Source organism: Mauremys reevesii, unplaced genomic scaffold (assembly GCF_016161935.1).
Source record: "Mauremys reevesii isolate NIE-2019 unplaced genomic scaffold, ASM1616193v1 Contig13, whole genome shotgun sequence".
In the NCBI taxonomy this organism is placed as follows: Eukaryota; Metazoa; Chordata; order Testudines; family Geoemydidae; genus Mauremys; species Mauremys reevesii.
The window spans coordinates 969,278-984,146 of NW_024100749.1; positions in this window are offsets into that span (position 1 = coordinate 969,278).

The following is a 14,869-nucleotide window of genomic DNA, read 5'->3' on the forward strand; positions in this document are numbered from 1 at the left end:
TATTCAAAATATGCCATTCATAGCATGTGCCCTACACTTACCTTGATTATTTGAAAATAAATACCCTAAAATTATCTTTTGATGGATTTATTTGTGGTTTTTATCTAGTCTGCTTGTGTCTAGGTGGCATGGGCTGCTGAAACTATTTTTCCTAGATAATTTCCCCCTAAACTTTCTTTCAGAAATATCTGTGTTTCTTTCCCTATTTCTCACTGACTTATGTGTAATTACTGTGGTTTCTTATCCAGTCTTATTGTGTTATTACATGGGGAAAAATGTTGGCAAATAGATTAATATACAACATGGTTTTTACTGTCTGACAAGACACAAAAATGTGTTGTCACTCACAATTTACAGCATGAAGTGTCATGAAGAGATTGCAGGCAATGTTCATTTTTAAATTTCTAACTCTGAATGGGCTCCCCCATCAGTTCCTGCAACCCCTGGCTGGCAGACCTCTGTGTGAATTAAGCAGCATGCAGTCTGCTAGGGAACTTCCATTCTGTCTCTTTATGACTTTTTATGGTGCATCACAACATAGCAGCAGTTACAAGGAGCCCCCTTCCTGCTCCAATTGAGAATTTTATACAGCTGCTTTCTTCTCTGTGCTGAGCTAGTGACCGCATCAGGCTCCCTACAGGTGCAAGTGATCCCCTCTGCCCTTCCAAACCCAAACTGCTCAATCCCTCCTCCTCTAACTGCACCCGGTGCCCTGGGTGTTCTCAGTTCTTCAGGGTCAGGTGAGCATTACCTCATCGCAGTCCCAAACTGACCAAATGAAAGGGGGTGACTCAATCCAGAGTCCAACAGATCCTTTGTTATTGCCTAGACCAGTGTCCTTTGTTCCTGTGAGGCTGGGCTGGGTTTGTCCCATACATGCCCTGATGAGGTGTGAACTGCCCCTCTGCTTTGGGGGAGCTTTTGCCTGGGCTTGCTTTAAGCCACAAGGACACATTTTCAGCCTCATAATTATATATACATGAAATTACAACCCATAACATTACTATAACATTACCATAACAACAATGCTCAGTATACCATGAGCTTTCCAAAGTCACCCGACATGACAAACTTTTCATTAGATACCCCACAATCATATTATAAGGATGAACATGAGGATGTAGGGTGTTCCCATGAGGTACAGAACATCGCAGTGGGTTCTATAATGGTGGATGTCTCCACACAGTCAGAATCTAACTTTTGGTGTTTTTCAGAAGTAAATAAATACAGGGCAAACTTCTGCACCTGAAAACTTGCATAAATACACTGTTGAGTAGGTTATTAAATTGGCCTTTGGTGCATATTTTTTATTTGTTCACTTAATGGCCATGATTTTGTATTCAGTATGCCATATTTTGGTGTGTTTACTAGCTTGAGTTGTTAGAAAGGATGATAAAATACATGTACTCCAAGGGCAGTGTTAATCTTCTTATTTGATTTCATATTAAATAACCATCTTAAGCTGGGCACCTTAATTTTCCCTTGTTTTAATATTCATCTTCTTCCATACCTATGAACTGTTTAAAAGTATATATTATATCTAGGTTTTTTTATTTGTAGTGGTGGCACACATTACCTCAATATTGGTGCTGCACATAACAAAATTCATTCCGCAGATTGGTGGAAAATATTGGAGGGAACATTGCTGGGAACCCTCTTTTATATTATCATTTTGACTAGATGTGTATGTGCATGAAGGTTTCACTCTGTGTATGTGCATGAAGGTTTCACTCCTCTTTTTCCTTATCTATATTTCCACACCCCATAAATATTGGAGGGCCCCATTGTGTGCAGTTCCTCTTATTTTCATTAGCATCGATGCATAATATGTACGCTGGAGCCAGGACATGTGTTATAAACAATGTTACAATAAGGGATCTCATGTCATGAACAGTACATTGCGTTCCATTTTCTGTAACATCACCTGTTGGCACATCTTTCCAGTAGTCTTGTGACATTACGGGCATAGGGTCATTCTTTGGTCACTTGCTTACATCCGGCATTCTTAAGCCTATGGCCTCATATAGCTAAGTTGAAATCTTACAGGCCTCGGCCTAGGCCTTGCGTTTCCGCTGTGCTTTACTTATATCCCTAATGCATACTGATCACTCCTGAATATTTATCAATCTTGTACTTCTATTATCTTACAACTGAAATCTATTTAGTGTATATTCATTATATGTAACATAGTATATGAGTTAATCATAACATCACACAGCACAACAATAGATAGATAATAAAATGAACTAATTGGCTACGGAAGCCAGAAGGACCATGCGGACTATCTAGTCTGACCTGTATAACAGATTAGAGAATTTCCCCTCATAATTCCTGCACTGAGCCCATACATTCTTGTTGAGCCACAGCAAATCTTTTTAGAGAGACTCCGCTCCTTATCTAAACACTTCAGACTTTAAAGCCAGAAGGGACCATCATGATCTTCTAGTCTGATCTCCTGCACATTGCAGGTCACAGAACTATACCACTCACTCCTAATACACCCAGACCTCTGCTGAGGTACTGAGGTCCTCAAATCATGATTTAAAGACTTCAACTGATAGAGAATCCACCATTTACACTAGTCCAGCAGTTCTCAAACTATGGGTCACGACCCCAAAGTGGGTAGCGACCCCCTTTGAATGGGGTCGCCAGGTCTGGCTTAGGCTTGCTGGGGCCTAGGGCTGAAGCCGAAACCCCACTGCCAAAGCCTGAGGGCTTCAGCCCTGGGCCACAGAACTCAGGTTGGCCCCCCCTGCCCAGAGCGGTGGGACTTGGGCTTTCCCCCCCCCCACACACACACACACATCCAAGGCAGTGGGGCTGGAGCTGGGTCAGGCTTCAGTCCCCCACTCCTGAAGTCAAGAAGTAATTTTTGTTGTCAGCAGGGGGTCGCAGTGCAATGGAGTGTGAGAATCCCTGCACTAGTCTAAACCTGAAAGTGATCCATGCCCCAAGCTGCAGAGGAAGGTGAAAAACTCCTATTCTGACCCAGGGGAAAATTCCTTCCTGTACCCAAATATGGTGATGACTTATACCTTGAGCAAGACCCACCAGCCAGACACCTGGGAAAAAATTCTCCGTAGTAACTCGGAGCCCTCCCCATCTAGTGTCCCATCACCAGCCATTGGAGATACTTGCTGCTAGCACTTACAGATTGGATACATGTCATTTTAGGCAATCACATTATACCATCCATACACTTCTCAAACTCGGTCTTGAAGCCATTTAGGTTTTTTTCCCCCACTGTTCTCCCTGGAAGGCTCTTCCGGAACTTCACTCCTCTGATGGTTAGAAACCTTCCAAGCCTAAACTTATTGATGGACATTTCTTCTTGTGTCCACATGTGCACTTAACTTAAATAACTCCTCTCTCTCCCTGGTAATTACCCTCTGATATATTTATAGAGAGCAAACATATCTCCCCTCAGCCTTCTTTTGATTAGGCTAAACAAGCCAAGCTCTTTGAGTCTCCTCTCATAAGGTAGGTTTTCCATTTCTCTGATCATTCTAGCAGCCTTTCTCTGCACCTGTCCCAGTTTGAGGTCATCTTTCTTAAACATGGGAGACCAAAATTGCTCACAGTATTCCAACCCTGGGTTTAGCAGGCCAATGCTCAAACCACTGAGTTATCCCTCTGCCTTATGTCTGACGGGCACCAGATGAAGGACCCTGGTGGCGGTAGAGCACCCACCGAAATGCCACCAAATTTCTGCGGCGTTTCGGTGGCGACACCTCTTGATGATGTCACTTCTCGGCGGCAAGTGGCATCATCGAGCGACGTCGCCACCGAATTTCTGCAGCGTTTCGGCGGCGACGCCTCTCAGTGATGCCACTTGCCACAGACAAGTGACGTCATCAAGAGGTGTCGCCGCCAAAACGCCGCAGAAATTCAGGCACCGTGTTGGGGACCCCTGTGTTACAGTGACCTAAGCTGTCAGGGCTGATTTTTCTGCAGAAGATGGGGGCTCACAAGGACTTTAAAAAATTAATACTGGCCACTTTAGGCTTGTATTAAACTTCCAAGGTTACAGCCTTTTTCTGAACTTGGATTGGTAGATGCTGCCACCACCCAAGTGCAGAAACCCTTTGAGAGGCCAGGAAGGCTCACTTGGGAATTCCTTCCTGTGGGGTACCTTAAGCCCTCCCCCCCGCCCCGGGGGAAGAGCTGAGAGAGAAAAGTGGGGGGGGGAAGGAAACCAGCTGGTGGCAACAGCTAATTAAACACGCACAAGCCTTTTAAGACACACAAATTCAATTTTGTTCTTAAAAAAGGTAAATTTTATTAATAAACAAAAAAAGAAAAAGGAAAGCTGGGAATTCAGGCTTTTTGTTAGAAGGAAAAAAAACTACAAGGATTAAGCTTTCAGAATAGCTTTTTTGAGGTCCAGTTTAAAGGTTACAAGCAAAACAAAAGCACCTGGGGTTAGCACAGAGGAATCCACAAGTCATAAAGAAATAAAAGGGATAAACCTAAGTGCATTTTTCTAGACATTTCCTGGTTTACTTACATATCTGGGGTTTTAGATGAGTAGTTTTTAGGTATGATACTGATGATTTTTTTTATACCCGGCCCAAGCTTCTCACAGCATCACTGCTCCCTGTCTGCCTTTCCCCGAGAACAACAACAGACAGGCAAAAGGGGAGTCTTCTTTTAATTTTAAAAAGTTTTAGCTTCCCCATTGGCTCTTTTGGCCAGGTGCCCACTCACTTCCTTTTACCCATGCATGCAGTCAGACTTTTTAACCCTTTAGAGGTAGAGCAATTAGAGAACAGCCACTAAGAAGGATTTTATAGCTGCTGGCTGTCTGGGAGTCTATAAAAGGGACCCCCCATCCCTTCATTTATCACATAAGCACTGTCCAGAGCAGCCACTATGTCAGCAGGAGGTGCTGTCCCGTCAACACAGCTTCCCCCTCTCGCAGAGGTGGAGTAGTTCTGCCGACAGGAGAGCTCACAGAGCATCTTCACCAGACGCGGTGCTTCTAGTGCAGACTAGCCCTGACTGGGCGGAGTTGTTTAACTCTGCCACATTTCACCATGTCTCCTGCCTCAGCTCCTTCCTTCTGGCTACAGCCACCTTCTTTCTCAACCCTCACCTCCCTGACAACTTCACTGCCCAGCAGGGGCATCTCTAGGATTTCCGCCACCCCGAGCAGGGCGGCACGCCGTGGGGGGGGGGGCGCTCTGGCGGTCGCCAGTCCTGCGGCTCCGGTGGACCTCCCGCAGACGTGCCTACGGATGCTCCACCGCAGCCGCAGGACCAGAGGACCTTCTGCAGGCATGCCGGCAGGAGGTCCACCGGAGCCGCCTGCTGCCCTTCCGGGGGACGCCACCCCAAGCGCACACTTGGCGTGCTGGGGTCTGGAGCCGGCCCTGCTGCCCAGAGACAAAGGGGAAACCCAACTGGGGCTGCTTCGTAGTCCTTCTGCACCCCCTGTGCCCTTCCCTCCACTTTGGCCCATGCTGCAGATCTGGACTGGAGCTGAGGGCAGAGCTGGGGCAGGAGATTTAACAAGTCAGCCGCCTCCCAGGGGCTGTGAGATCTAAGGCTCCTGGGGGCCGTTGGTGCAGAGTCACTTTCCTGCCCGGCCCCAGCCCTTTCCCCCAGGTCTCTCTCCTCACCTGCAGGCTCCAGCTCAGGGGCTGGTGTCGGCAGAGCCTGGTGCTGCCCCAGGGGGCTCGTTTGAGTACCTACAGAAAGTCCCCCCTGGTGGAGGCAGGGGAATGAGGGAGTAGGCAGTCAGAATCAGGGAGAAGGTGCAGGAACTGGGGTTAGGATAGGGGGAGATGCTCTGCCAGACAGGGGCAGAGGGGGGAAAACTCTGGGATAGCGAGGGGCAGAGAGATAAAAGTTACCATAACGGGATGAGCCCTCTGCTGCAGTGGATGCCAAAATAGGACATGGGTGGCAAAGAGGCTTGTGTTCATTGCTGGCCCATCTCAGCACCCCCTCCACAGGGCTGTGGTGCTAAAGCCCATTACCATATATGTCTTTGTTACATAAAATAATTCATTGCCACTTTATGTGGGTCTTATCTGCTGTTCTCATTGCCTGAAAATAACTCTACTTCCTATAAACCACTGCAAATGCAATTTCACTCCATTTATTTATTTATTTTTAATTCACTTTTAAAAGTAGGTTTTTGGTTATTCCTGTTTTCCTTAGCACACCTTGGTCAGCATGGTGCACATGGATGTCATTGTGTTGCTTAGTGTATGGTTCTAATAATAAATAATCACAGAAAATAGTAATTGACGCTAGAATTTAAGCAATCACTTACCTTTTTTCTATGTTCTTACCAGGATTTTGTAATTTACCATTGTTTTTTCACAATTTTTGTTCTTTTCATTTCTCCTCTAGCACAATGGTGACAAAGTGGAGAGGCCGTGGCTTATGTACTCAAAATCCCAGAATGCTGCATACTGTTTTTGTTGCAAACTCTTCCAGTCTAATATTTCAGCCACATTGGGTTCTACAGGAACAAAGGACTGGAAAAATCTGGCTAGCAATCTGGCATGCCATGAGAAGGCAGGAAATCACCAGAGAGCAGGTCCATAGGTAGAAGAGCTTGAGATGAGACTAAGGTTAAAAGCCACCATAGATGATCAGCATCAAGAGAAGATTGCATCAGAGTCTCTTTACTGGCAAAATGTTCTGAAAAAGGCTCATTGCCATTGTGAGAATGCTTGCTACCCAAAACCTAGCACTGCGTGGCACTTCAGATCAGCTGTATGTGCCAAAGAATGGAAACTTCCTTCAAATTGTGGAGCTGATGGCTGAGTTTGATGCTGTACTCCAGGAGCATCTAAGAAGAGTCACCACCTAAGAAATGTACACACACCACTACCTTGGAAAAACCATTCAAAATGAGATCATACAGTTACTGGCAACAAAAGTCAAACAGAAGATTGTGGCCGATCTGGTGTCAGCCAGATATTATTCTGTTATTCTGGACTGCACACCTGACATCAGCCATACGGAACAAATGACTTTAATGGTGCATTTTGTAACAACAACAGAACCTAGTGAAAATATCCCTGCAATGGTGACTGTCAGAGAGCATTTTCTAGAATTTATTGACATTGATGATACTACAGGAGCTGGTATGACAAATGTACTTCCTAAAAAGCCGGAAGATACGGGAATTGTGATAGCTGACATGAGAGGTCAGGGTTATGATAATGGTGCCAACATGAGAGGAAAGAACAGAGGAGTGCACACATGGATCCAAGAGTTAAACCCGCACGCTTTTTTTATCCCATGCAGTTCTCATTCATTGAACTTGGTGGTCAGTGATGCAGCTTCAGCTTCTACTGAGGCTGCTGAATTTTTTTTAATATAATTCAAAGCATCTGTGTTGTTGTTTTTTTCTCTGCATCAACTCATCAATGGTAAATTTTGAAGCAATATCTGCGAACATCCTCTCTGACACTGAAACCACTGAGTGCCACACGATGGGAAAGTGGATTTGAGGCGATAAAGCCTATCAAACAGCAAATTGGGAAGATAGATGATGCCATAGTTGCCATTATGGAGGATAATGCTATGACAATGGTAGAGGGAAGTGGTATCATCAGAAACATACATAACTCCAAATTTCTGTGTGGCTTAGTGTTGTGGCATGGCATACTGTTTAAAATAAATGTTGTAAGCAAGAGACCACCCTCTTTCCAAATACTTTTATTGCTCTGCACATACTTCTAACACTTCCTGTAACAGTTGCCAGTGGAGAACACAGCTTTTCTAAGCTGAAGTTAAGAAAAACACATTTACGCTCCACAATGACATAGGAGAGGCTGGTCGGCCTTGCAACCATCTCAATCGCGCATGAGCTGGCCCAGAGTGTGGACCTTCAGGAAGTTCAAATCTTTGCAACCAAGAAGGCACCGAAAGCACCACTTTGATTATTCAAACAGATAAAAATCCTCCTCTCCGGACTGCTGGTTACCGCGTAACAAAGACGGGACCCGCCGTTTCCCCGCAGGATCGGCCTCCAGCCCTGAGCCCCCGGAGCTTTCACCGACACTCACGCTTGGCCATTGCACGCGGGGGGGGGGGGGACCAGCCCCTGAAGCAGCCCCGGGCTCTGCCGATACCAGCTCCGGAGCCTGCAGCTGAGCGGGGAGACCCGGGGAAGGGGCGGGGCCGGGCAGGAAACTGACTCTGCACCACCGGCCCCTCCTCGCCCCAGCTCTGCTCCCGGGGGGGAGAGGGGGCTGCGAGTCCCAGAGCTGCTGCCCGCCCCAGCGCTTGCAGGAGCCGAGCCAGCTGCAGCCGGGCAGTGCCTGGGTCACAGTCAGTCTGTTCTGACCCTCCGCCCCACCCCCTTGATCAGCTGTTCCTTCCCGCCCCATCCCCCACTCAATAACTCTGGATTTCAGCCCCCGCGCAGCATCCCCCCTCCTCCACCTTCCTCCTTCTGCCTCCACCCAGGGCAGGGCGGGAGCGCGGGGGAGAGAACTGGCTGGTGCTTTTTGCTGCGTTATGTCCCCAGCCGGGCAGGGCTGTGGCGGGCGGTGCTGGGCGGGGGAATTACTGAGAACCCAGCGATCCCGGGGGGGCAGGAACAGCAGCGGGGGGAACTGACACCCCTGCACTGGCTCCCCCGGCAAACTGCCCCTGCCAGGCCCCTCCCCCAGCTCCCTGTGGGTGGGGCTGCTACGTCCACAGGACTTTGCTCCGCCCCCTCAGATCCTTACGGGAATTTTCCGCTACTTCGCTTCTTTCAGTTTGAAGCGTGTGGAAGGCCCAGGCGGGGGGGCGCGGCCCCCTCAATTCAGCTACAAATGGTACAAAACGTTCCATGAAGCGTCGGGTCCCAAACCCTCCGGCCCCGTGACCCTGCGCCTCGGTGAGTGACGTGGGCAGGGGGCGAACACTGACTTTGGGGGGGGGGTGTCAAGCAGCTGGAGGGCAACATCCGGGATGGGGGGAGGAGCTGGAGTTAAGCCCCGGCAGAGGGTGAGAGAGGGTAAAACCTGGCCCAGGCAGGGCGGGGGGGGGGGGGGAACCGTTACCCCGGTGGTCTGAGACCCCACCCGTGTTTGGCAAAAAATAGGGTGGGGGGCATAGGCGTGCACAGCACATGTCATTCGGGGGTGTGCACCCAGGGAATTTGTTTTTAAAAGGCAAAGGTTGGGGTGCAGGAGTGGGTGTGGGAAGGGGTGCAGTGTGCAGGAAGGGACTCAGGTAGGGTGACCAGATGTCCCGATAAAATCGGGACCATCCTGATATTTAGCTGTTTGTCCCGCGTCCCGACCGATCTGTGTTGTCGTTGTTGGTTTCTGCACCCAGGGCCCGATATTTTCTTCATCTCATCTGATCACCCTAGGCTCAGGGCAAGGGATTGGGGCAGAGGAGGGGTGTGGGGTGTATGAGGGGGCTCAGGGCAGGGGGTTGGGGTGCAGGGTGTAGCAGGGGGCTCCGGGCTGGGTGTGGGGGTGCAGCAGGGGGTTGGGGTGCAAGGTGCAGGCAGGAGGCTTAGGGCAAGGGGTTGGGGTACAGGAGGGTTTGCGGTGTGCGATGGGGTTGAGTGCAGCAGGGGGCTCAGGGCAGGGTGTTGGGGTGTATGGGGGTGCAGGGTGCAGCAGGGGGTTCAGGGCAGGGTGTTGGGGTGTATGGGGGTGCAGGGTGCAGCAGGGGGTTCAGGGCAGGGTGTTGGGGTGTATGGGGGTGCAGGGTGCAGCAGGGGGTTCAGGGCAGGGTGTTGGGGTGCAGGAGGGGTACGAGGTGCAGGCAGGGGGCTCAGGGCAGGGAGTTAGGGGGTGGGGTGTAGGAGGGGTTTGGGCTCCGGCCTGGCACCATTACCTGCAGCGGCGCACGTGCTGCCTGCCCTGACCCCACACCACGCCGCTCACCACGTCCCTGTGGGGGCTCACAGGGCTCCGTGCGCTACCCTTGCCATTCCCGGCCAATGGGCGCTGTGGAGGGCGGTGCTTGGAGCAACGCACGGAGCCCTCTGCCCACACACCCCTGGGACCCCAGGGATGTGGTGCCGTGCCAGCCGCTTCTGAGAGTGGTGCGGGGCCTGTGGCATCACAGGGGGCAAATCTCGAGGGCTGGATCCGGTCCACGGGCATTAGGGTGTGCCTGGGCACACCCCGTGTGCACGCCTAGGGTGGTGGGGGGAGCAGAGGGACTCTTTTATTTCCCTTCCCACAGACAGCACCTCTCAGCATGGGCTTCCCAAGGCTGGGTTCTTAAAGGCACAGGCACCCCAATGCCTAGTCACTGCAGCTCCTCTTTGATGTAACCCACTGGGGTGCTGCAGCAGGAGACTTAATTCAGTGAAACCAGGCCTTTCTTACACCCCCTCAGGGGGCTGTACACTCCCCCTGAATTTCCCAAATACCCCCCAGTGATCAGCTGGTTACAACAGTGTTGCCAATTTTGTCACCGGTTGGAAATTTGAGTTGAAATTGGAACATTAATACATACTTTAAAAGCATATACCGTGTGTGATAAAATACTTGTACCTGAAAAGTATGACCAAAGATGAGCTTCCTCACACAGCTATTGTTTTTTCTGACAATGTCGGTACATTGGTTTTGGCAATGTTGGCTAACCTTCTAATTTAAAATTATCATTTGTGAGCAAGTTCTGAATGAGCTCCCCCTGACAGCTAATGATGAGTCAGGGGAAGGCTTCAGGACCAGATTGTATTTACATGAACTCACCTACTCTGCCTTTGCCATCGGACAAAGCTGTATTGTCCAAGTGATCAATTTTGGCCGGTGTGGGGAGTTTCTGTACTAAACATTTTTAGTATAATTGATTTTTAAATAAGTACATAAGAATGTCCATATTGGGTCAGACCAATGGTCCATCTAGCCCAGTACTCTCTCTTCCAACAGTGGCCAATGTGAGGTGCTGCAAAGGGAATTAACAGAACAGGGAAATTATTGAGTGATCCTTCCCCTGTCGTCCACTCCCAGCTTCGGGCAAAGAGGGGCTCTCAGAGCATGGTGTTGCATCCCTGACCATTCTGGCTAATAGCCACAGATGGACATACCCTCCATGAACTTATCTAGTTCTTTTTTGGCTCCTGTTCTAGTTTTGGCCTTCACAACAGCCCCAGCAAAAAGTTCCACAGGTTGACTGTATGTTGTGTGAAGAAGTACTTTGTTCCTTTTTAAAAACAAAAAACAAACAAAACAAAAAAAAAAAACCCTGCTGCCTATTAATGCCACTGGGTGACCCCTAGTTCTTGTGTTATGTGAGAGAGCTTTTCACTTTCTCCACACCAGTCAAGATTTTATAGACCTCTATCATATCCTCCGCTTAGTAGTCTCTTGTCCAAGCCGGAAAGTCCTCCAGTCTTTTTAATCTCTCCTCATATGGAAGCTGTTCTATACCCCTAATCATTTTAGTTGCCCTTCTCTATACCTTTTCCAACTCCAATATATCTTTTTTGAGATGGGGTGATCAGGACTTGCACGCAGTATTCAAGATGTGAGCATTCCATGGAGGAGCTTGGTTTGCCAGACTGATCAGCAAAGCCAGTGCTGACAAACTATGTGAAAAGGCTGCAAAACACCAATCTGCTAGACTGCATCAACCTGCAGAAAGCCTTATAAGCCAGTCATTGTCACAGCCAATTTTAGAAGTACTTAATGAGGCTGTTAAGAATGCTGGAGACACAACACGGTTTCTGTGAACAAACATGGCTGTCACCTCATAGTTTCTCTTTAAACAAGAGATACCACACACTACAAACCAGGGGCCAGTGTTAAGTTCATTGTCATTTGTTAATCTAGAAGTTGGACACTGGTTCCAATCAAGACCAGCGAACGTTCACTATCTTTCTGCAATAAACTCAGCTGACTGGTTAGAAGCATGCAGTGCAACAGTGACAGACTCAGCAGTTGAAAAAGTGAAGCACTCTCTCTCTCTGTGCATTCAGAAACCTTTCTCAGTCAGGGCAACAGGACAAGTGCATTGCTGCCTGTGCCTGCCTGCTGAGTTGATGAACTGTAATGGTCAGAGATCGCTCCAGCATAGAAGTATGTTGAAGGTGAACCCTAAGGAAATTAAGAGTTTAAATTATCCTCCATATGTCCTGCATCCCACTAACATGAATCCAGGCAGGGTCGTTTGGAAGCTGAACACTTTATGCTTCCAGCCCACACCACTGTCAAGTTTTAGCAAATTAGGACAAATCAGGACATAAGAACAACCATATGTATCAGTAACTGCTAATGGTAACAATTCACTATCTCTCCCGGCTACAGGTAGAAAATTCCTACGGATAGCAGTTTCTCACACCATATGCAGTGTGAAACTGCTCTCTGTAGGAATTAGCTATATAATATATGCATCCGAAGAAGTGAGCTGTAGCTCACGAAAGCTCATGCTGAAATAAATTTGTTAGTCTCTAAGGTGCCACAAGTACTCCTCTTCTTTTTGCTATATAATGTAGTAGTTTTTACAAAATTAGGACAAATTAGCAAATAAGAACAACCTTATGTTCTTGGTGGTGATATGGGACTTCAACTACCCAAACATCTGTTGGAAAAATAACACAGCAGGGCGCAGATTATCCAACAAGATCTTGGAATGTATTGGAGACAATTTTTTATTTCAGAAGGTGGAGAAAGCTACTAGGGGAGAGGCTGTTCTAGATTTGATTTTTGACAAATAGGGACAGGTTGAGAATTTGAAACTGGAAGGCAGCTTTGGTGGAAGTGATCATGAAATGATAAAGTTTGTGATTCTAAGGAATGGTAGGAGGTAGAACAGCACAATAAAGACAATGGATTTGAAAAAGGCAGACTTTAGCCAACTCAGGGAGTTGGTAGGAGAGATCCCATGGGAAGCAAGTCTAAGGGGGAAAGCAACTGAAGACAATTGGCAATTTTTCAAAGAGACATTATAAAGGGCACAAGAGCAAACTATCCCACTGCATAGGAAGGATAGGAAGTCTGGCAAGAGGCCACCCTGGCTTAACTAGGAGATCTTCAATGATCTAAAAGTCAAGAAAGAGTCCTACAAAAAGTGGAAACTAGGTCAAATTACAGAGGATGAATATAAAGAAATAACACAAGTGTGTAGGGACAAAGTTAGAAAGACCAAGGCACAAAACGAGATCAAACTAGGTAGAGACATAAAAGGTAACAAGAAAACATTTTACAAATACATTAGAAGCAAGAGGAAGACCAAGGACAGGGTATGCCCCTTACTCAGTGGGGGGAGGGGAACAATAACAGAAAATGTCAAAATGGCAGAGGTGCTTAGTGACTTCTTTATTTCGGTTTTCACTGAGAAGGTTGGTGGTGACTGGACGTCCAACATAGTGAATGCTGGTGAAAATGAGGTAGTATTAGAGGCAAAAATAGGAAAAGAACAAGTTAAAAATTACTTAGACAAATCCGATGTCTTCAGGTCACTAGGGTCTGATGAAATGTGTCCTAGAATACTCAAGGACCTGACTGAGTTGATATCTGAGCCATTAGCCATTATCTTTGAAGAGTCATGGAAGGCAGGAAAGATTCCAGAAGACTGGAAAAGGACAATTATAGTGCCAATCTATACAAAGGGAAATAAGGAAAACCCAGGGAATTACAGACCGGTCAGCTTAACTTCTGTACTCGGAAAGATAATGGAGCAAATAATTAACCAATCAATTTGCAAATATCTAAAGAAAATAAGGTGATAAGTAACAGTCTCTTACCAGCTTTCCCCATTACTTTGGGGTACGTTCATTTATTAGGGTTACTATTCTGGCGGGGGGTTCTGTATTTCTATCAATGTACCGCTTTTGTTTTTATACACACACACACACACACACACACACACACACTCTCTCTCTCTCTCTCTCTCTCTCTCTCTCACTCTCTCTCACTCTTTCACATAGTGCGTCAGAGGACCAGGTTTATCAGCACTCCCAAGCTGACCCTTTATATGTCCCTGGACTCAGCAGATAAATGTGTCTGACGCTGAATATAAACTTTGCATTTGAACTATATATTCAAAATTATCCGTGATCTATTTTTCCTCTCCTTTCATTGTTATTTAACACCAGACTAGTGTGGTTATTTGATTTAAGAATTTATTTCTTTGCTCTGATATTTTATTCAAGAAAATTGGACCTGATCCTGGTCTCAATGCTTTCAAAGGGAGATTTGCTATGAATTAACTTATTGTATATGTGACAGGTTGGATCATAGAAACCCCCTTGGGGTTGCCAACTGATGTGCCAAAACTACTTCTGCCCCCTGCTTTCCTGCCCTGGCAGCTTGGGACTTCAGTGCCCTGCCTGGTATGAGCCAGACCCACTAGCCTGCTGCAAACCCAGACCCAGGTCTGCACGTCCACTAACAGCTGTAGGCTTAATTGAAAGCAGCTTAAGAAGTGTTCCTGTCTTTAACACTCAGTTGCCCAACTCTCAATTTGGTCCAAACCCCAAATAAATGTGTTTAGGTAAACTACTCAATTGTTTGCCCTCGATAACACTGATAGCACAGCTGTTTGCCCCTCCCCCCTGGTATTAATACATACTCTGGGTTAATTAATAAGTAAAAGTGATTTTATTAAATACAGAAAGTAGGATTTAAGTGGTCCCAGGTAACAGCAGACAGAACAAAGTGAATCACTAAGCAAAATAAAGCAAAACAGAAGTCTAAACCTAATACAGTAAGAAAACTGAATACAGATAAAACCTCATCCTCAGAGGTATTCCAATAAACTTCCTTTTACAGACTAGTCTCCTAGTATGGGTTCTGTAGTAACTCACACCCCCTACAGTTACTGTCCTTTGTTCCAATTTCTTTCAGGTATCCTTGCGGGTGGAGATGCTCTCTCTTGAGCCAGCTGAAGACAAAATGGAGGGTCTTCCAGGGGTTTAAATAGACTTTCTCTTGTGAGTGGAGAT